We start from the raw sequence: 21,224 nt of genomic DNA on the forward strand, positions 1-21,224 counted from the left end.
GCAAAGGTGGTGGTTGATTTTCATGTGATGCGAGCAGGGTTGGGAGCATATCCTATTGTACTGGGCAGACCATGGTTATGTGCAGTGGAAGTTGTTCAAGATTGGAGATGTGATATGAATAGACTCTATGGAAAGACAAGTGCCAAGAAGCTATATAATATGGACACAAGGAAACTATTGGAGGAACTTTATGAAGATGAGAATGAGTCTAGGGATGAAGGATATTTCACAGTGTCTGAAGAGGATAGTGATAGTACTACCAGCAGTGATGAGGATGTTGATATTGCGTTTCTTCTGATGGACAAAGAAATCCATGAGTCTGGTTTAGTTGCATTTGCAAATGAGACTGAAGATGAAACTGAAGGGCCTTATGAAGTGATTGAAGGGCTGATGCAAACCAAAGTTGAATTGTCAAAGAAGCACGAATTGATGAGACAAATGATTAGTGGAGACCTCTCAGCTATGGAGAAGGATATATATTTGCACATGAAGGTCTATGCCAAAGTAATTGATGGTTTTCTTGGTACAAGGTTGATATATGGAATCTCTACAAGTTTTTCTTGGGAGCCGGGTGGAAGTTTTATTAAGCTTTTGATGCAAGAAATGCCAGGTGTTTTTGTGTGAGATCAAAGTGGAATGAGCATCTCCTTTTGCTGCTGTTGACCATGAATGATCTAGCAGGCTAGGGGATGGGCAAATTTTGTTAGAATTTTATTGAAAGAAGTGATTGTGCATATGTACACACACATGCATGGTGCATCAAATAAAGAATTGCCCATTTTCTAGAGCCAGGTGGTTAGGTGGGTCCCACATGTGTACAGATAGGACAACGTGTACATAGTACATCGATTTTCATCATCAGCAGTATTAGTGTGTTTTTCTATAATAATGAGAAGTTGGTAGAGCTTAAAATTTTTCGAGGAAGCTATCAGCGGGCGGAGGCCATGAGGAAAGCAGGTGCGTCAAGTCGCATCCAATTGCATCGGGAGGACGAATGGGATCAAGAATTGTACGTGGATAAGTGAGGACACAACGGGAGGGTTTTCTTGTGATCAACTATGCAGAATGCGTGAGACTACAGGGTAGATCAACATGCAAATAACCTCCCAACTATCCTATATATAGGCCCTTGGACCTCTTCCATATATAGAACCCTTTACTGCATGTGTGTCCGGTACGTTGCCAGGGCCATGCCCGCCTAGTCCTACCCTTGGCATGACATTACTCTCCCCTTGGAGAAGCGTTTTGGTCCTCAAAAACACAAGTGGTGGTATCTTCATAAAAACACTAATGTTTTCCACCATGGAATCCCTCATGGATCCAACAATTCATTGGACTAGAACCCGGTTCAGTGGGAGGTTCAATGAAATCAAGAATAACATCTTGATTTTTCTACATTGTTGTCCCTGTGCAACCATCTTGATTAACGGACCCATAACCAACATAGCGTGGAACTCCATTTAGAACTCACTTGAGTATGCTAAACGAGGTATCTTCATAAGAACACTAATGTTTTCCACCATGGCATCCCTCATGGACCCAACGGTTCATTGGACCGGAACCCGGTTCAGTGGGAGGTTCAATGAAATCAAGAATAACATATTGATTTTTCTACGTTGTTGTCCCTCTGCAGTTGTCTTGATTAACGGACCCATAACCAACATAGCGTGGAACTCCATTTAGAACTCACTTGAGTATGCTAAAGGAGTTATCACAACTAAAAGGTGTCTAAATGCATACCCAAGTTTCAAACTTTCTGAAGGTACTGGAACATGGAATATGACCTTTGCTCAACTTTCCATGAAAGTGACATGCTGATATACTTATCAACACCAACCAAGTCCTTGACTTGCTATTGTTTCTTGTTAGTAACCAACCTCATCCAAAATGATGTTGAAGGTTGATAACCTGAGAAAAATAGGCAGAGACTAAAACTAGTCGCAACATGCCTTTCATCACGTGAAACAAACTCCCAACCAGAAAGGTATTCGATCTGATTGTGTCGCTTCTTGCTAACGTATGCACTTAGCATATCCTTTAGCATGGTTGACTAACGTGTGCACTTAGCACATCCTTTAGGACTAAATAAAATGCTTGTAAGCTACCCATCCAATCGTAGGATGAATAGTAGAGAATAAGAGTAAGGTGCTTTCCCCAATCAATTACAGGGAGTCTTCCATGTTTGATGGTAACCTACGACTCACCAAGTGAGGTTCCAACTGTATACTTGATGTGATACTGACTGAAGTAAACTCATAAAGTTTAGATCATCCAATCACAAACACCCATACTAAACCATTATCGTGTATGACCGGGTGTAAACTCAAAGTAAATCTGCAAGAGAGATTACATTTGTAGTGCAAAATGGTGCAGAAAGAATAAAGTCCATGAATTTTCATGATGCTCCAAATAAATATGTGTTAAACACTAGGGCCCATAACACATAGCGTGCAAGCATTTAACACAAACATAGTACCGCAACTCCATGACGAGACTTTCCATGGTACGTACATGAAAGCCTTGCAACGAAATCTGAACCATAACAAAATGTGAAAACTCAGTCACACCTAGGTACCAACCGTGAGACATTCCCATTAATATAGCACACTTGGCTATTTGTAGAAACAACCAGCCGTTACCTGGTGGTTTCACAGCACTTGTAATCGCAAAAAGTCTGTACTTAGTACCCGACAATTTCTGGCCCACTGAAATTGTTTCTGATATTGTGTGCTCCAAATGGTCTAACAAACGGATGTGACCAGCACCTAGGGACTTCCTCGTGACTCATCATTAGGAATTAGGTGCCAATGTTAGTCCCAAAGACTCATATTCTCCACATGTGGAATATGTCTCAAATAAGGATGTCGAAAAAAAGGACATCCTTTCAAGTACGAGGAGATGTACTTGTGTGTGGAGGTAACTCCAAACACTCTGCGACATGAGTGAGAGGGACCCTCATTATCATTGCTCCACACTGGCTAAACCAAAACTCCTTGAGTTCCTAGACCATTTTGTATCCCATGTGACCACATGTGCCAAATAGAACCATACCATGTAGGTCTGTAATTGTTTCAACAAAAGTCAAACCCATCACGGTATGTTGATGAACATGGAAGAGACAAATAACATTATTTTCTCAGAATGCTATGCTCTTACATGACCTTGTCACTTGGCTAAACAGCAAGCTACATGAAAGCCTTCTAGCTCAAACAACCCGTTTATAGAACTTAAGCAAACTTAATTGGAAAGGAAAATAGATCCAAAAAACATGTACTTACCATGAGGTGGAAACTATCTGATACTTACCCGGAAGTCAAGTATATCCCTCAACCTATAAGCTTATCATATCAAAATCTATGTGATATGCTATTCACTAAAATTAGAGATTAGTGAAGATAAAGAAATGGAACTCGTAACCCTTGGTGTTGCCTCGGCAATCCAACCCTTGGGTATATCTTGCCAAACCAACCCCCTTGGTGAAGGGTTTGCGAAGCTCTTTTGACTACCCCTTGGCAAATAGTTTTCTTGAAAAATATAGTGTGAAGGTGTCCAAAAAATGACCATCAACACATACTGAGTGATTGCGAAATCACATGTGTGGTCATACCACCAAAATTGTGCTCCTATATGCACTCCTAGTGCTATAGAGAAAATAGGAGATCCACGCAGGGTGGAACCCCTAGATCTTATGAACAACCATGCTGTTTGAAATGCTTGTTGCATCTATACGCCATGTTATAGATCAGCCTATGCGAGTGTAAGTTTACCAAAACTCAACTCAATCTTCACACAAAAACATGTAGTGCTTACAAAATACCCCAAAACATATGTAATGGCAAGACTCTTTCTTGGCCATTAACATCGAGGGGGGGTCCACTAGGTACTTCTGCTCAAGCTGAAGAACAATCCCCCAAGAAATGTCAATAGTTGGGTCTTACCTTGGATCTGACAACGGCTCTTAGCCAGTCTGTGTGGCTCATAGCCCGTATGTCAATTAGTGCTCAATCGATGAACCGATGAAGAATAACTTGGATGGCATCTTGGCCAATTCTACTTGAGAGTTAGAGTACCTTGTTGTCTCAGGCTGACTCACAAGAAAAACATTTATCAAAATCTTCTTAGAAAGTTTTCATTATTCTTTGGGAGAAGTAAGAGAGAGAGACAGAGAGCATGCTGAGCTAAGGAACTTTCCTTAAACGACTATGACGTGTATATCTGATTGCCATGCTATTGTGCATCGTATGCCTAATCTGCAACTTATCCTATAAGCATGGAAAAGTTTTTTGCTATGACTCTCTCATCGAGAAAGGTAACAGAAAAACACAAACAAGTTAGAGACTGACCCACCTACCGTGTATGTGGTTGTGACGACACCAGTGTGACTTAATGATAGCTCTTTGCCTTTGAATTAAGTCCGAGTTTTAGGTTCTTTTTAGTGTTTTTGTGTTTGGATAACAACAACCCAAAAATCATGTTAAACAATCCATAACTTATCTTGTCCTTGACAAAGTGTCTAGTGTTATAGCGGAAGCATAACCAAAAAGTGGTGGAGGCCATTTCACCTGTCTAGCATGCCTATGTGAGATCGCATAGTAGGCTGACATGCAAATAACCTCCCAACCATCCTATATATAGGCCCTTGGCCCTCTTCCATATATAGACCCCTTTACTGCATGTGTGTTCGGCACGTTGCCAGGGCCGGGCCCCGCCTAGTCCTACCCTTGGCATGACAAAAAGTTCATCATGAGAACTATATTTGGCCGTTTTGAACGCAATGGTGCTTCCATTTTCCCAAATTCCTCACTATTTTCCTACTATTTTGGCTATGTAAGTTTCTCCTATGAGTATCAAATATGTGATTGTATCTTGCATATTCTCTGCATATGGTGTGAGCTATTTGCCCCATTGGTGTCGGCCCAAGCTCAATTGTATCTAAGCATAGAAAATATTCCTCCTTTGAGATGATTTATATATGTATGTGTGTGTGTGTATGTGTGTGTGTCGAGTGGGCAAGTGGATAGTCTCTGTCCTCTCACTCCATCAGTGTGTTCCCTGTCTTGGCCAGGTGGACTGTGTAAGCCGAGTGGTGCCCCATAGTGTGTGTGTGTGTGTGTGTGTTATCCCTAGAGTGTGTGCCGGGTGATTATAGAGGCGTTGTGTGTGTTTCCATCCCGCTCACAACGTTTTGAGAAGGCACGCCTGAGAAAGAAAAAGGGAAAGGAGTGGCTTTTCCCAAATATTAGCATGAGATACTATGGACCTTTCCAAATAAAAGAAAAGATACATGACGTCTCCTTTAGATTGAAGTTGCCTAATACTTGGAGAATTCACAATGCTTTTTGTGTGAGTTTATTGAAGCCTTTTAAAGTCGATGTGCCCAATGATGGGAAGCTAGATGAGCAACCCAAAGTGGAGGAAAGCGAGGAGATACTCATTCCATAACAGATACTAGAACATAAAGATAGAAAGATAAAAGGACTCAGTGATAACGTGGTTCATGGTTAAATTCAAGAACTATCCCTCATTGGATGCGAAGTGGATGGAGGATTGGGGATGTCTAAAAATGAGAGAATTCATGGGCGCGATCTGCAAGAGGGTGTATATTTGGGAATCCCCTTCTTTAAGTGCGACCTTGGTATGTGCTCTAGGTCCATTGATGATTAATTGGGTCTTATGAGTGACATCTACATTGTAAGAGCCATGGTTTTAAGGACTGTTTGGAAGTCCACTAATGCGTTACTATTTCAATTCAAGGGAAGGACGAGCCCTTGGACTCAAATGTTGTTCTAGAAATGTGCTCGTGGGGCAAATACATTGTAGTAAAATCATCAAGCTAAAGTTGTAAGAAGGCCAGTCAGATCCCCCCTCTCATGTATTATTTCTTATTAACCATGTGAAAAGGATATGCCAAGGATCTTCATTAGGAAGGGAATGGGGTATATAAGGGCCTCTTTAATTTCCGTGGGACTAAAAATGAGATTAAGGAATGAGAAAATGGGGGACTGCTATGTGGACTGAAATGGTGGGTGTGGCAAGCTCTAAAACTGAGTGGTCAAACTTATGGGCCTAGAAGTGGAGGTGTCTTTGGTGTCTTTTCTTTATTAATAAAATGAGAAACTAAGAAAATTTGAAGATTTTTCTATAAAGCTCGGGTAAAAAACCACTCTTTCTCTCTCTAGAGGCTATTGACTCCTCCCTCCCCCCCTAAAAATGGGTCTTTCAAAAAACGTGCCAACATTCTCTCTCTCCTCTTCACTCTCTCTAAGGCTGCTACTTCTACTCTCTCTCCCCTTTAGCTATGAGCCTACATCTCCTTCTTCAAGCCCACTTTTCCGCCCAAATACCTCTTGCAACAGAGGTTTGAAATCTCCCTTCTCCATTGATCACTCATCCTTACCTTCACACCTCTACAAAAAGCTGCAAATCTAAGAAAGCTGTATATCTACAACATTGGATACTTCTAAGGTATCTTTATCAATACCTCCCTTCTCCATTGATCACTCAGTCTCAGCTTCACACCTCTATGGAAAGCTATAGATCTGCATCACGATTGATTCTAGAGTATCTTTATCAACACCTTCTTTGGTTCTTCTTCCTCATCTAGGTGTGAAGGTGAGATTAATCACTCCACCTCACCTTCAAACCTCTACATGAAGGTATATATCTGAAGCAGTAGCTGCTTCTTGAGTATCTTCATCAACACCTTCCTCGGTCCTTGTTTCTCATCTAGATCTGGAATGATCTCCCCTCATTCATCCACATCATTTTGGAGGTTTGGCATAGGAACATTGTTCGGTGAGTTTATTAGGCTTCTTCAGCATATATGTTGGTAAGAACAATAAGATTCATTCCTATTTCCAATGTTCTCGTATCTTTGTTCACTCACCATGCTGGGTTTTTTTTCCATCTTGCATGTAGAGATATGTAGCAGTGCCATTGTCTGTCTTTGTATACATCTTAGAATTTCTTATTATGCCACACTAATAAAAATTGTGTATATGAACTACTCTTCATTTTGTCAAGACCTGAGCACACATGCTTATGGTCTCAAATCTCACTTTAGGTCAAGTGCAAAAATTGTGATTATTAACAGTAGTGAGTTTTTGACCTAGTTATTTTCGACCCAGAATGCCTCTAAATTCTTGGCAATGATGTCTCAATACCCCGCCTATACTTATTTTATGATTGTGAAGCTTAAATTCATACTTATGATGAAATTAGGCCGCGGGTCAGCGACGCCAAAAGCTATGGATTACCATGAAATACTTATGTCAATGCGTAGAGCTCTTACCTGCAGTTGGAACGCAATAGACGACACTGCAATGTGACACCCGGGAAGGGAGTAGTAAGCACGAGAAGGAGAGAAATGAGCGGTGTTAGCTCACGTTGTGTTTCTATTATCCAAAACTTAATAATAAACTTTACAAAGTTGGCTTTTATACCTTAACCAAGGTCTAAAATGTGTAATGTCCGGTGCCCAAGACCTTTGAGGCTCCACACTTAATGTATCTGCAACCCACGTACACTAAGTGACCTATGCTTTACATGTTGGAACTCTTATTGAGCCCGTAGCACGTTACAATTATCACAATGGCTAAATAAATGGGGAAACTACAGTACATGGCCATTTTGAAACAATGTGAAAAGTGTGTAAATCCAATCTTCACTGCTTCTTCATATTCATCTTTTCGATGTGCATTCATAAGGCTTCGATTTTTAGCAGCTCCTGTTAACTGACATCCACTCAATTAACATTCCACCCTTTCGATTTTAGTGTCCTTCCTCGGGCATTGTTGAAAAGTGTTTGTGGAGGCTGTGGAAGGTTTTGATTGGTTGTTGATGGGCTGGTCATCTTCATTTGTCGTTGAATTTGTTGATGTGGTTTAATTTGCTGCATCATCTTTATTGGTTCGATTATGTCGGATGTGAGAGATGATGTTGCATTTGTCCGTTGTAATAGCATAATGATGAGGCTGCTATTTGTTTATGAAAAGTATATACAAGAGAAGTAAATTTATGAGGATCTAAATTAGGGTCTAATACCTGGATGACCAAAGGGAAAAAACCCAGTGGGAAAAAGTTCCTTTGGGATAAGCGCATTATTGGAGTACTTACTTGCATGGGAAATATTAATAAAGTGCTCAAGGGATTATTTGCTGATAGATATGGAATTAAAAAGGCACCAAATATGAGAGGGTAGCATGATGGAACATTGGTTTGCCTGTTTAAGTCCACTCAAGGTGCATTGGTGGTAGCAAAGAGAGTGTCTAATGTATATGTCCAATGGTGGGACATCCTATTTATGCATACACAGAAATGCATGGGAAACAATATGCTGTGCAAGAAATATTGTGAGGGGTAATTCAAAAATATGGTGTAGCTATAAAAGCATATGACATGGCCTTGCAAGCTCGCACCCCTTTAAGAATGGTTTTTGTTGATGAGGATAAGTGCTCTCATCTTACTGTGCATTGTGCGTGAATGTTGGACTCTACGACACTCCACCAATTGTAAGTTAATAGACTTCGACTCTTATGCTCACCTCATCCAGCATGAGCGACATGATTTAGATATCCTCAACACTTCAAAACTTGAATGTAAGCCTAATAACTATGACTCTTAGCATAGAGTTTAATATAACTTGAAGCTTTGGGATCAACGCTTTGCTCATTTTATGGCTCAATAGCCCAACTCTGACTATGCCAAAGAGCGTTTTTTTGCACCTTGGCGACTTGAATTTTCACATTCTTGTGCTTACTGCAAACATTTCTTCAGGTAAAAGTAAGCTTGAATCCTCAAAAAGGGGATTAGTGAGGAACCAAGTTGGCATTGAAGGTTTCCTTTTGCATACATGTTTCATCATCTTTGAATGTGCATTCGCGTTGGTTGGGTTGTCCTTCTTTGACTGTGAGGACTCCAATATCTATTTGATTCTCCAATTAGGCCTGTTGATAGGAGTATTTGATGTTGTTATAGGCCTCTATTGACTGTTGATATTTGGATTTTGATTAGGAGCATTAGAAGACTTAGGAATCCAAATCTCTTGATGACCTCTGTATCTCCTTTTTTGAGTTTGTTGAGCTCTAGGTCTTGTTGAGCTCTTGAGATCTTCATGCAGGTCTGGTGTAGTTGCAATGGTTGAATGGTAGCCAAATCTTTGTATATCCTTTGTATAATCCTTGTCCAAGAGGAAGATTCTTTGAGATCTATCTTTGTTTTGTATCCTCTTTAGAGTTGTGGTAGACTTTAGCATCTTTCATTGTTGTTCTATAGTATACCTGCTTCTTAGGTATCTTAGAATATTGTTGATGTTGATACCTTGTGGGACTTATTTCTTGGGAGGGACTTCACGTTACTTCATATGCTTTAACCTGCCATTTTGGCACCCATATCTGTCTGTTACCTCTATAGTACTCGTGTTCCTTTAAGCTCCATTGTGATGCTATCCATCCCATGTGTTTATCCTTCTGTGTTGATTTCCCGTCTTTAATCCAAATCGGATCATTGACTTTGACTAAATTGCTTGGAACAAACACTTGCTTTACTTTCCTTTGCTTTCTTGAGTACTTTGGTTGAAATATCTTTGCTTTTTTGGGTGTCTCCTTTGTGGTTTTAGTTGGGTCAGCAATTGACTTGAAGTTTTGAAAGCCTGACTTGCTTGAAGAAGCTGATCCATGAGGGTTCTTTGATGTAGAGGCATACATTGTCACACCTTTTTTATCTAATCGGTGGAGGGTTGAGTTTAGGTTTTTCTTTGTCTGCAAGATTTGTCTTTGATTCTTGTGACTTCTGCAAATCTGAATCTAGCATTGATGGTACATGTAACTATTGCTTGCTACCTCTTGGAAAAGAGAGAAATAGCATTGATGGTACATGTAACTATTGCTTGCTACCTCTTGGAAAAGAGAGAAATAGCATTTTATTTTCTTTGTAGGCCTTGTTCTAGTCTAGCCACTGATGTCCAATGATGACATCTACAAGAATTTCCTTTGAAGGCTTCACGTGAAATTTTACTTGCTATTCATGTTTTTGGATGCTAAGGATAGCAACCATTCCTTTTTGACATGTATGCAAACCTAGCTTTGTTCTGCTATCATGTTTGCATGGAGTAATCTCTAGAATGCTCTGAATGTTGTCTGCAACCATATTGCAATTTGCTTCTTTATCTAGTAGAGCATTGCATGACACTTTCTCCTTTTGTACTGTTTGAGAACTATAGCTATTCTTGTTGTTGGTTCTATTGAAGATCTCTGTCCAGCTTTTGCCATGATCTTATCTTGATCTAATTGTGTCTCTATGGAGAGTGGCTTGAGACTTTGTTTTCCAATCTTACGTACATTAGCTGATTCAGCTGACAATGTCTGATTGATCTTTGGACTTCTTATTGCTCCCTGATTTTTTGCAACCTCATTCTTATTAACTTCTGGCTTTGGTGGAATTCTTTGCTCAATAGCTTCCGTGGTTGATTTTTTTTGTGTTTGATCTGCACTTGCTATTCCTTGATTTGCTTTAATCTCTTCCAGAGTTCTGATTGAAGGAGATGAATCATCTTCAATAAGATCCGCTTTGATATTAGTCACCATTTTAAATGTGCTTGAGGACCTTGTGCTCTCGTCGCGGGTGACCAACCTTGGTCTTCATTCTTTGTTTTTTGTGATGAGTGCATCTTCATTGAGCTCTGTATCTGTAGGACCTTTTGGACCATTGGCATTCCCATTATGACATCATCTGGCATATCCTTGGTTGTGATAACGTGGAATTGAGTTGTGATGATCTATGAATCTACTTCAATGGTGGTGGAGATGATTCCCCAACATTCTTCTTGTTTGTCTCCTGATATGCTCACAAATTCAGGAGCATCTTCAAGCTGTTGTTGGCCACATTTTTTCCAAGTGCAAAAAGACATGACGTTCTTGTCTAACTAAAAATCTAGCTTTACTTCTCTTGACAACTTTTCTTTGTTTTCACCAACAATGTTGAACTTGATTATGTCAGGATTTCTTTCTGTATTGATTGCTTTTGTTGTGTTAGATTCCTTTGGTTATGCTTTATCTATATTTTTCTTTTTGACCACCTGATGTCGACTTGTATGATTGTGATAGTGCACGATTTTGCAATTGATGAGAATTATCTACCTGCATCTGAGTAACCTTTGATCTTAATAGATCCACTGTACTTTTTGGTAAAATTTATCTCTTCGGAGGAGATTTTGGTGGTGAACTTTGTGTAGCTTTCTAGATTTTAGCTCCCATTGACTTTGACTTTTTTGTCACCTGTTCTGGCAACTTGAGGCTTTGCATCATCTTCAGATAGTCTTTGACTTTAGTTGGGCCATCCATAGGGGTTTGTACAAGGTCATGAGCTTGCTGATATTCGTTATCATGTGCATCTTGATATGCATATGTGAGCTTGGTCACATGTAACTGTTTGAACACTATTGGATTTGTCAGCTTTTGACTGTGACTTGTGGAGATCAGCTGAAACTTTTGTCCCTGATAATCTTCATATAAGAATTTGTTTGTAGCCTCTGATGGGATCTAGGTCATATGGAAACTTCCAACAACCATATGATCTTTCAATGGTTTTTGCCTTGAAGGAGTCTGCTGGTTAAAGGCTCTAGGGATTCTAATTGGTGTAGCATCTTCTAGTAAATAAGCTCAGCTTGATGGATCTACAACTCCCCCCTTCCTGGGGTGATCACTGTAGCCTGCTTCATTGTAAGAGTTCAAATTTTTTTTGGCTCTGTTTTAGTCTCACCTTTTGAGACTGTGAAGGTACCCTTTGGGTAGCACTCTTGATGTTTGGCTTCTGTAAACTTTCTGCATAGTTTCCTATGTATCTCCTTGAAACATGACAAATTATTCCCCAAGTCAAGCTGTAGATAGCATTATCTTTGACTTGATATTGTCTATCCCATGGGTCTCCTATGATATGAGCTTTTGTGGTTTCAGGACCCAAGGCATCATAGATGCTAGACTCTCATCTATATATATGACTATTTTGATCAAAGTATATGCTCGTTGGGCTACAATATCGAAGCTTGATTTTTGATGGAGGAGAGTTTGGCTCTGAATAGATTTCTAGGTTCACTCGAGTAATATCCTTCAACTCTAGAGAGGATGGGCTATAATAGATTCTTCCCTCTGAAATGAACTATCTTTTCTGATCTATCACTGGACGCACTTCTATGAGATGGTATGTGGGCCGTTTAAACACTAGTTGATCCTTTTTGTACAATTTCCCTTTTTGGTCTACATAGTGTGCATATGAATTATGGGTGCCGTACAATGCTAACATCATTCTGTTTGATGTGTCCCATAGACTCATGAATGATTGCACACTTGTGGTAGTGGATGAAGAATCATTTGCAAACTTAACAGTCTTTTCAACCTTCAGTGATATCTGGACACCTTGACCAAATTCATGTAGGAATTTTTTGCTCAAAGAATCAACTTAAGCTTTTCAAGTGTCTATGCATCTCTATACTGATTCTGAACTTGCTGTGTATTTATTGGTGCTTCTAATGGTAATGCAAAATCATCCGATTGCATTAAAAGTGATGAGTTAAATGCACTTACATCGAGATTCACATTTCCAATTTTCTATGAATCTTGCTTGGCGGTTGATGTGTCCTTGTTCTCGGGATTTTCTAGACAATCTTCAAAAAAAAAGTCCACCTTCTCGTTGGCAGTCTGAGCAATACACCAGGACTGGTGGTATTTCATTTGGCTTTCTCCAATGTCAAGCTCTTTTTGAGGAGCTTCTATTTCTATGATTGCCAAGTTGTTGGAATTTTATTCTAAAACATTGAGCATCAAGTTTTAGATTGCTTTGTCTTTACCTTTGTACTGTCTTTGGCTTGGCTTTCCAATTAGATTTGCTTCTATTGGTTGATCTGTTGGATCTTTAATTTTTGATTCTCGACTATAGATTTGACCACTATAATCCATGTACAATGACCCTGATTGCATATGCACCAATTGTATGTTTTGCTAGCTTGTGCAGATTTCTGGATAAACACTTGGGTTAATTTTTTGAATTTCTATCTGCACCTTGTCTTTGAGCTTGCAATACCTAGCTCCACTGAAGTTTGTGAGCATGTGGGAGTTCTCTAATTCTGGCTTTACTCTTATCAATAGGATCTTGGGTCCTTTGCTGCTTTTGCTGCTCATTAAGTATCTATGGCCTTCAGAATCTCCATATAAGACTTTATCTCCATTGTAGCCATATAGCTGTAAAATATGCTCTGTTGCACTTGTACCTGTGTTGTCAGTGCTACTAGCTTTCTCTATTGTACTTGAACTCTCAGCTTGCGATGAGTCCATGTCGACTGGTTTTGTAAAAACTGTCGAGACTGTTGTACTTGAACTCTCAGCTTGAGATGAGTCCATGTCGACTGGTTTTGTAAAAACTATCTCCTAGCAGATTTTGGTATTGATTAGCAAAAAATTTTCCTGCTCGGGTTTGATAAGACTCCTTTTGTCAAAGCACTTTTGTAGTTGATTGCACTTCAGACTCACAAGAGTTGATTAACTCTAGCTTGAAAGTTTCAAAATTGATTGCAGCCTTTCAAATGATGAAGATCTAGGTCTTGAATAACCTAACCGATGGATTATATTGTTATCCATTTTTCCACTTGACTTGAATTCAACTCCTTTCAAGCTTCTAATTCTTTGTCTGCAACCTGGTTCTTAAATTTGAGCTAAGTGAGTCAGCAAATGCGAATGCCAAATTCTGTCCTTACAAGGAGCTAAAGGACTAATCTGCTACCTAAAACTGAGTTATCATGTATTAATTTGGATGGGTTTGAACCCAAACTTAACCAGTGGCCTTGTATTATGTTGTTCTAACAGTGTACAAGCTCAAAAGTCCAAAATCTTGTTTTTGGGGCTCAAAAGTAAATAATTGTGATTATTTACTTTTCTCTATTTTTTTACTTTTTAAGCTTGTTTTTCCATATAATCACCTTGTTGTGGTCCCTCAATTAGTTTGGTTAAGTTTTAACAAGATTTGTCCAAGTTATCAATTGTTTACTATCCGTAGACTCTCATTCCAAGAATCTGGCTTAAGTCTCAATTTTGTGATCCAAATTTCACCAAATTTGATTTGTGGAGTCTACTTGATATGCTTGACCTTGTGGTATACTCAAATATGCAAAATTGTCCAATTTGGTAGCAGAAGTAAATAATCGCAATTATTTACTACTGGAATTTTTTTGCAACTTTTTGTCAAAATGTTGATACCCACTGGTTAAGAAACTCGCGTTAAGCTCCCCAGCTAAGTTTCACCAAGTTTAGATATTTATTGCTCAATTTATTAATAGTTTTCTGTCCGCAAACCGACTTTACAAATCTAGCCACAATTTTTACTTAAGAGATCCAAATCTTACAAAATTTGATATGAGTGCTCAATATAACATGATAAAACTGGTGGTATGCTTAGTTGGTCAAAAAAGTTAAAAAATAGGGCAAAAGTTAATATCACGATTATTTACTTCTGATAATTTTTTTCATATTTTTGGTCATTTGGACATATACACATGTTTAACACTTCAATCTAAGCCTCTGCGTCAAGTTTCACTAAATTTGAGCAAGATTTATCAAGTCAAACTCAATTTCTAGACAATCACTACAGATTTTAGTTTTTATCAAGGTTTTGGTCAATTTGGTGCCATTGAGGAATACTTAGGACGCGAGGGTGGTCCATAGTGAGTTAACTACTAATTGACACTCCGAGGGATCCAAATTCTACGAGCCTCCACAAAAGATGTTTGTAATCATGCATGGAGTCTCTGGTATCAAACTTGATCATTTTTTAGCTAAAAGTAAATAATCATGATTATTTACTTCGGACCTAAAAATGAACATTTTCTGCATTTTTTTCAATACTCAATCTTTTTGTGACATATTTTAAGTCTCCGAGTCAAGTTTCACCAAATTTCAACAAGATTTATCAAGTCAGACACAATTTCTCGACAATCAATATAGATTTCACTTTTTTATCAAAGTTTTGGTCTGTTTTGTGATCCAAACTCTATGAGCCTTCACAAAAGATGTTTGTAATCATGCATAGAGTCTCTGGTATCAACCCTGGTTAGTTTTGAGCTAAAAGTGAATAATCATGGTTATTTGCTTTTGGTCCAAAATGAACACTTTTTTTATGATCTATTTTAAGTATCTGAGTCAAGTCAAAACTTAATTTGGCCTAAAATATAAAGAAAAAGTAAATAATATGGGTTTTTGCAAACTCTTGAAAATTTATCTCAAATGCATCCTTAAGCTTACCCACTAGTTCATATAACTTTATGAGCATAATCTCCAGCCGGATTCACTGGTTGACAGTCTTTTGGTGTTGTTTCAAGCTAGACTTGAAATTTTGCAACTTCACATAAACAACTCACAGATGATTCCTTTGGAGTGAGCAATGATTTGAGATCTCACCTCGGATTCTACTTACCCTACTCCTAGGTTCTACTACACCGGGTTGTGAAAAGTGTCCACAAACACTGGTTTTCTTTTTTTTAATGGTTTTTTGAGCTTTGATCTAAAGACTTGTCTTGTCCATCAATCTTTCTCAAAATCCTAATCTAATCCTACAATCCTACAAGGTACTTAGCAAGTACAATCTACTTCCAAGCTACCTCTACATATCAAAAGACGACACTTTTAAGCTATACGGTTTTTACTAGTGACGATCAAAATCGATGTACTATGTACACATTGTCCTACATGTACACATAAAGGCCCCACAAAACCACCTGGCTCTGGACAATGGGCAATTCTTTATTTGATGCACCATGCATGTGCATGTACATATGCACAATCACTTCTTCCAATAAATCCCTTACATTTGAAAGGTTTAAAATCTAAACAAATCCTCCACTTTCCATTTTTCTTTGGACTGACCACTACTGGACTCACCCATTTTGTGGTCTCCACTGGAAAAGAATCTGAGCGGGATGTAAACACACAGAACATGCGTCTATAATCAATCGACACACACTCTTGGGATAATACACACACAGACTATGGGGCACCACTCGGCTTACAAAATCCACCTAGCCGAGATAGGGAACACACCGATCGAGTGATAGGAGAGAGACTATCCATTTGCCTACTCAACACAGACACACACACATAAGTTAGATCAAAGGAGAAATATTTCTGATGCCTAGATACAATTGAGCTTGGGCCGACACCAATGGTACAAATAGCTCACACCATATGGATCGAATATGCCAAATACAGTCAAAAATTGAGCAGAGGCTTCACTCACAGGAGAAACTTACACAACCAAAATAACAGGAAAATAGTGAGGAATTCAAAAAAACGGACATTGTCATTGTTCCAAAGTGGCCAAAAACGCCAGTCTACAATATCAAAGTGCTCAAATCCAAGCTCTGATGAACAGTTTATGGCCAAAACAAGCTCCAAAAATAGCAGAGACTAAGTTGCAGCCGTTCCTTCTCTTATCTCCATGTTTTTTCTTAGGTTTTTTAGTGTCCACACTCCACTTTATCCCTTGGGCACCTTTGGCCTTTTGATTGACCTCAAGCGAACCCCGAACAGGCCAAAAAATGGCCTCGCAGTGCGTTTTTGTTACCCTTCTACATCCATCCGCACACCTCGCACTCAAATTTTCTCAATAATGCATCCCTCAATCATGTGAAGTGGTCCCCTAATATAGTTCTCATGATCACCTTTATGCATAATTGATCACAGGAAAACACTCACGTTGTGTCCTTACTTATCCACGTGAAAGTCTTGATCCCATTCGTCCTCTTGACGCCATTGGATGCAACTTGATGCACCTGCTTACCTCATGGCATTGGCCCGTTGATAGCTTCCCCGATAATTTTTACGCTCTACCAAATCCTCATTATTATAGAAAAACACATTGATATTGGTGACGATGAAAATCGATGTACTATGTACACGTTGTCCTACCTGTACACATGTGGGCCCCACGTAACCACCTGGCTCTGGAAAATGGGTAATTATTTATTTGATGCACCATGCATATGTATGTACATATGTGCAATCACTTCTTCCAAAAAACTTCTAACAACGTAAGAGCACCCAATCATCTTCTTTTAATTTCAAATCACGACAGTGTCGATCTACTGTCTTCTTGTGTCTTTCTTGAGCTTTGTCTAAAGCCTCCCGAACCTTGGAAAAAGAAGTGTCCAAGTCCCTCGTGTACTGGTCGGCTTCAAAAATCTTATCTTTCATGCTTAAGAAGTGCAAAACCCTTGGAGCACCTTGAAAAATCTCAAATGGTGCCTTTCCCATCGAATAGTGAATTGTGTTATTGTAGGCAAATTCCACCAAAAGTAAAAACCTTTCCCATTGAGTCTTCAAATCCAAGATGTAAGACTTCAATAAATCCATTACAACTATATCTGCAATCTCAGATTGCCCATCTGTCTACGAGTGGAAAGATGACAAAAACTGCAACTGTGTGCCAATGTTCTCCCAAATATCCTTCCAAAACAAACTCGTGAATCGGGGATCTCTGTCAGAGACAATTTTCTCAGGCATGCCATGTAATCTGAATATCTGTGCAATGAACATTGTTGCTAAATGATTCGGCTTGACTATTTTCTTCACTAGAATAAAATGAGCCTGCTTGCTAAATTTTTCAATAACAGTCCAGATTTCATTGTGTCCACTCCGTGTCTTTGGGAGATCAAAAATGAAATCCATAGCAATACTTTCCTAGAGGCAGGGGGGAATGGGTAAAGATTGTAACAATCCCTGCGCTTTATGTCTATCAAACTTGACCTTCTGGCATACCATGCAACTACGTAGAAAATTATCCACATCCTTCTTGAGTCTTGGCCAAAAGAAGTATCTCTCCACACCTTTCAAGGTGGTACCAATGCCGCGGTGACCCGCAAATGGTGGACAGTGGCATTCGGTTAGAACCTTTTTCCTCAACAATTGTGTAACGCACAACATCGTTTTCTCCATCAAGTGGCTATCCCGAATGGAATATCCGGCTACTACCTCCCCATTCTGTATTCAACCGAATACATCTACAAAATCTAGATCTGTGGCGTATTGATTGACCATGTCCTTGAAGCTTTTATGATGTATCGCGGAAATAGACAAGACCAACGGCTTTCGAGACAAAGCATCTGCCACCAAGTTCTTCTATCCATGCACATGGTTAATCTGGAAGTGAAATTGTGACAAGATGTGCGCCCACCGCATCTGCTTTTCCGATAGGTACTTTGGTGTCAAGAAGTATCGTAAACTCTAGTGATCTATGAAGACCATAAAATCAGCTCCGAGTAGGTAATGTTGCCACTGAGTAAGAGCATGGATAACCGCCAAAAGCTCTTTTTCATATATATGTGTTGTCAATTTTGGCCTTGAAAACAATCATCTCCCGTAGGCAATGACATGGCCTTCTTGCATTAAGACAGCACGCAGACTACGACCACAAGCATCATAATATACTTCGAATGACTTTTGAAAATCCGGCAAAGTCAAAATTGATCCTGTAGTCAACTTCTCTTTCAATGTCTGAAAGACAGTCACTTTTGTGGGTTCCCATGCATCAAAAAAGGACTCCTTTTTGTGTCAAGATATGCAAAGAGGAGGCAATCTTTGCAAATTTTCTTAGCCGCCGGTAGTAAGAACATAAGCCCAAGAAGCTCCTAACTTCATGGACATTCTTCAACTCGGGCCATTCATGTATAGTCTCAATGTTGGCCGGGTCCATATGCACTTCTACTGCTGAGATCAGGGTTGCATGATTCGTTACTGGACATTCGTTTTATTTGTGAATAATGGCCGATTAATATGTTTCAAAGATTTATTTGTCCGTATTATTGGTTGTCACGTTGTTGCAACCAAAGTTGGTCAAAGGTAGGAGATGGTCTATGCTAGGCAGTGGCAGCAGGCAAGTGCAGTGCAGAAGGCTAGGGCAAGTGCCAAGGATCCGGGCAGCCAAAGGGTAGCGGAAAAGTATGTCTAAAGCGGCTTCTTAGGCCAAAAGTGCTACGGGATGGTCCAGATGGATGGCAGATGAAGGTGTCCAAAATGCAAAGTTAGGGCTCTAGAATGTAGTGTTTAGTATGATCTAGAAGCCAATCCAGATGGCTCGTCAAATGGAGCCCCGATGTGCAAGATACTGAAGTTTAAAGGCAGAGTGTGTAGCAGATTCCCGATGGAAAGGGCAACTGGGACAGGTGGCCCAGGTAGGTGTCAATGGATACATGCGTAGAGCTTGAGTTGTGGAGCATGCTTGTCTTCTCGGATTGCAGATCGGAGCTCTGATTAGCAAGTTATGGAGGAAAAAAGGGCCGGGGTGGCCAAGAAATTAGGCACCAAAGGAGCAGACAATGAGCATGGAGAGAGAGAGGGAGGCAGAGCCCGAGGGCGGCCAAGTGGGCCAAGCAAAGAGCAAAAGGGCCAATAGAGGCCGGACAAACCAAAGCAACGGGCAAGGTTGAGGCCGAACCAAAGAGGGGCCAAATGGAGAGAGAAAAAGAAGAGAGAGGTGATCGAGGAGTCAGATAGAGAGAGAGAGTCAAAGTCAAGCCAATAGAGCAGTGCAAGGCTAAGCCCACAAAGGGGTAAAAAATGAAAGATAAAAATAAAAATGAAAGAAAATCCTAGGGGGCAATAGCAACATCGCTAATCCCCCCCCCAAGTGCAAAAGAGAGAAGAAGAGAGCAGATAGAGAAGGCGGTGCCCCCTTTCCCAAAAATGCCAATTCCAGGTACCAAGTGGACCAATTAAAGTGTAAATTTCCAAATTAAAGGCCCCCCTTATAAAAGTAAAAATTAGATCAAATTAGGGGTTTGTTTCCTGGCCTTTTGGGTGCCGTTTGAAGCCTGCAAAGTGGAATTCTCTGGCAAGCTAGCATGGACCGATTTTTGCGTTGGAAGTCATGGAAGCTAGAAGCTATGGACCGATTTTCACAGGTGAAGAGAGCCCTGACGAGTGGATGTTGGATTTAGAGCTTTATATTCTATCGTTGCATATACCGAACGAGGATAGAAAAATGCTGACTTTGCTTTTGGTGATGTGTGGTAGAGCTAAAGCACGGTACGAAGCATTAGAAGGCGAGACGAAGCAAGCATGGCCGGCTCTACATGCGAGGTTTCTTCACGACTTTCGCAAGAAGGCGTCCCCGGTCGAGATGGATGCAAAGATGAAGGCACTTAAGCAAGATGTAAGTGAAGAGTTAAATCTGTTTTTGGGTCATTTTGAAGGGTGTTGGGCAGAGCTAGTGGCAGCCATGCAATTGGCTAATGGAGACCACTTCAAGCTAGACAAGTTCATGGCGTGTTTGCACCCCAAGGTGGGAGAAAAAGTTGATTTCGAGAGTCCAAAGAATTACAATGGTGTGGTAGCGATTGCCCAATCAAAGAGAAGAAAGAAAAAGAAGAAGATAGAGCAGGGTGTGTCAGGCTACGAGAGGATGGCCCATGTTCAACCGTAGAGTCCGAGGGAGGCTGTACACGAAGAAAATCATGGAAATTGAGGAGTATATGTTGTGCCGCAAAATTGAGTGCGCACGGTGCAAGATTTTTTTGAGAAAATGCAGGAGTTGCGGCCCAGTATCATGGATAGAGGACAACCAAGAGGAGCAAGGGGCAGGGCAAGGCCACTGCCAGGTAGATGTTACAATTGCGGAGAAGAAGGGCACTATGCACCCGATTGTCCTCAACCAAAGAGACAAAGAGGAGGTATGTACCCTCTTTTTGGTAGAGGTGGAGGTCAAGGACAATTCAAGAGAGCAAGCGGTGGAGAATCCTGTGCAGCCAGCTCCGCCAAATGGAGGTGAAGTCCCAAGAGTGAATATTATCAGGGTGGATAAGCAGGATGTCAAAGTTTTGGCCAATAAGAGAGCAAGAGCTGAGAGGGAGACAGAGACAGAGCGGGAAACCAGAGCTCGCAAAGGCAAAGAGAAGGTGTACGAAGGTAGAGAGCAGCCCGAGCCTAGTAAAAGGAGGAGGCGTCACAAAATCAAACAGGTGGATTTCCAGCTACGGCGTGGCTATCCCGAGTACAATCTGGTGAGTGATGTTCAAAATCAAAAGGCAAATATTACTTTTGGTCAGCTGTTAGCTTTAAATCCAAAGCTAAGGAGGCAGTGGTCTACAACTGTTAGCACTAGGCTGCCAAGAGTTAAGGGGAATGTGCAAGCGGTGCAAAAAATATCTTTGAGGGTAAGTATCCCCACTGATGTTGTTCCGTTGGTGGATG

The sequence above is a fragment of the Adiantum capillus-veneris genome, chromosome 18 (assembly GCF_014529385.1).
Source record: "Adiantum capillus-veneris isolate H3 chromosome 18, ASM1452938v2, whole genome shotgun sequence".
Taxonomy (NCBI): Eukaryota; Viridiplantae; Streptophyta; class Polypodiopsida; order Polypodiales; family Pteridaceae; genus Adiantum; species Adiantum capillus-veneris.